Source organism: Zerene cesonia, unplaced genomic scaffold (genome assembly GCF_012273895.1).
Source record: "Zerene cesonia ecotype Mississippi unplaced genomic scaffold, Zerene_cesonia_1.1 Zces_u006, whole genome shotgun sequence".
NCBI lineage: Eukaryota > Metazoa > Arthropoda > Insecta > Lepidoptera > Pieridae > Zerene > Zerene cesonia.
The window spans coordinates 188,129-190,770 of NW_024045136.1; positions in this window are offsets into that span (position 1 = coordinate 188,129).

The window sequence follows — 2,642 nt, forward strand, 5'->3', positions numbered from 1 at the left end:
GCCACATGGTCCGCAAGGGCCACAGGGACCACATGGGCAAGGACACGGGCAGCGACATGGCCCGCAAGGACCGCACGGCCCGCATGGTCCACAAGGTCCGCACGGTCCACACGGTCCGCACGGCCCACAAGGCCCGCAAGGGCAGGGGCAGCCGCAACTAGGGGCATCTTTATCCTTCTTATCACTGAAGTGCCGTACTGGTAGGATATGATCGCCACAACATAACCTAATCCTCGCGTTACACGATGGCCGAAACGAAGCGCTGCGAGCCGCCACTGCAAAGGACATCCACGCTTATAATACTCAGCTTTCGACAACTATCCGCTGGTGGTTAGTGCTATTCGAAGAACGACCGCCTGCAGTCGAGTATTATAGCCTGGATGTCCTTAGGCAGTGGCCACCGTTCTCCGAAATAACACGATATGTCACCAGCGGCAACTACCTACGTCAGATGTTTGAGAATAACAAATGGAAACTTCCATTTTAACTGGCCACTCAAGGGGTTGTCAATGTGACAGCCACTTGAAAGAACATTATAAATTTGTGATCTTTAAAATATGAGAAGGGAAGCGAACTATCAATAAGAAATCTAATTTACCGATAACCATTGACCGAAACATCAGTAGCAATTATTATGGGCGGAATTATGAAATACCATAGAACACTATTATCTAGGTCATGAACACTAAACGGTTTTGTAGTTAATTGCAATTGATTAACTAAAAAACAGTTTTTAAACATTACCAGATTGAGAAAAAATTTGCCGTACTTTAAATGCAAGAAATTGATTAATGTTATGCTAGGAACTAGAGTAAGACACTCAAATTAAAAAGCCATTACGACTGAAATAATAATTAAAATCACTGTACTTACTTAGAATAGCCGGATTCTTTTTATTGCTGGCTGATGCAAAAGGGCGACTTTTCATGCATTTTAGCAAAGATATGTTCTTTGGTAGAACAGATTTCCTCAGCATTTGCGCCATAGTATTTATTGGTAGGTTGATTCGATATTTATTTGGTTTAAAACTGTAAATTTTTACTATTTTGTTAAAATTTTACTTGAAAATTTTGGCCATGGTAGAGGGACAAGCTTGCCGTGTCGGAACAAAAGCAGTTGTGAAAAATTACGATTTGAATTTTTGTATTCTTCTATTTTTGTTCTTTTTTGTGTTTAAAGCATAGAAAGGAGGTGAGAAAACTTTTTTGATGGTGTTAGGCTGTGAATACAATTAACCATACTTTAAGCCGTAAGTTACATTGTTGAGTCGATATTGATTATTCGAATTTATTTTAATACTTGCTGCGGCCCGCGGTTTCACCCGCGTAAGTCCGTATCCCGTAGGAATAACGGGACAAAAAGTTTCCTACATGTTATTCCAGTTGCCGAGCTGTCTACGTACCAAATTTCATTGCAATCGGTTCAGTAGTTTTTGTGTGAAAGAGCAACAAACACACACACATCCTTACAAACTGTTGCATTTATAATATTAAGTAGGATTAGTACGAAGTAGGATGATTGGCAGTTTAATTAATTTATAAATTTACAGAAGTCCTAAGTGCAGCGTGCGATAGGATGTAATCGATAAAATGTAACCGAAACTAAGCTTAAGTGTTAAGTATCATCATCATCATTATCATCATCATCATCAGTCCATATATGTTCCCACTGCTGGGACACAGGCCTCCTATGAGGGTTCAGGCCATAATCCACCACGCTGGCCAAGTGCGGGTTGGCAGATGTCACATGCCGTCGAACTTTTAACTCTTGGACATGCCGGTTTCCTCACGATGTTTTCCTTCACCGTTTAAGCAGTGGTGATGTTATCTACATGCGCAGATAAATTGAAAAATCAATTTATTTCCTGCGCGCTCGCCCGGTCTCGAACCCCGACTTATCGATTTTGAAGTCCGAGGTCCTCACCACTGAGCCACCACTTTTTTAATCAAGTATCAAGTATCAAGTATAACTGACAAAAATTACAAGTACAATTTCCAGCCTGTCCAGTAGAGCCTAAGCCTATTAAAAATCAAATAATACCTCTCTTCAGACTGAAAGATCCATCTAACGTTTGTATCATAAAAAGTTAAGACGTTTTTGATTTACTCCTTAAAAAAACGGCCTAAAAATTATTGATAATTCAGACTGACTTAACTTTTTGAATATCATACAATGATATACTAGCTATTCGTCTCTACTTCTCCCTTGGTACATATTATATAGCCTATGTGACTCAGTAAATTGCAGTTTCCTAATAATGAAGTAATTTGAAATCAGTCCAGTGAAATCATTACAAACACAGTTATATACAAATCTTTCCTCTTTATATTATTAGTATGGATATATATTTCCGATCAATCTATATATGTCTATAATGAAAAACTTTGTTTGGGAAAAATAACTTTTATTATTAACATTGATAATAATCATTATATTGATAATATTGGTACTATTACGAAACTTTTTAAGATACAACTTTCTAAGATACAAAAATCCGCAACTGTTAGAAACATCACTAGTGATATCGTAATTTTGAAAATTATGCTTTAATTCAAAATATTTTGGAATACCCAAGTATAAACTTCTACAATTTTGTCTCAATAGGTTCATGAAAGAACTGTTTATTCTGCTAAATATTTATA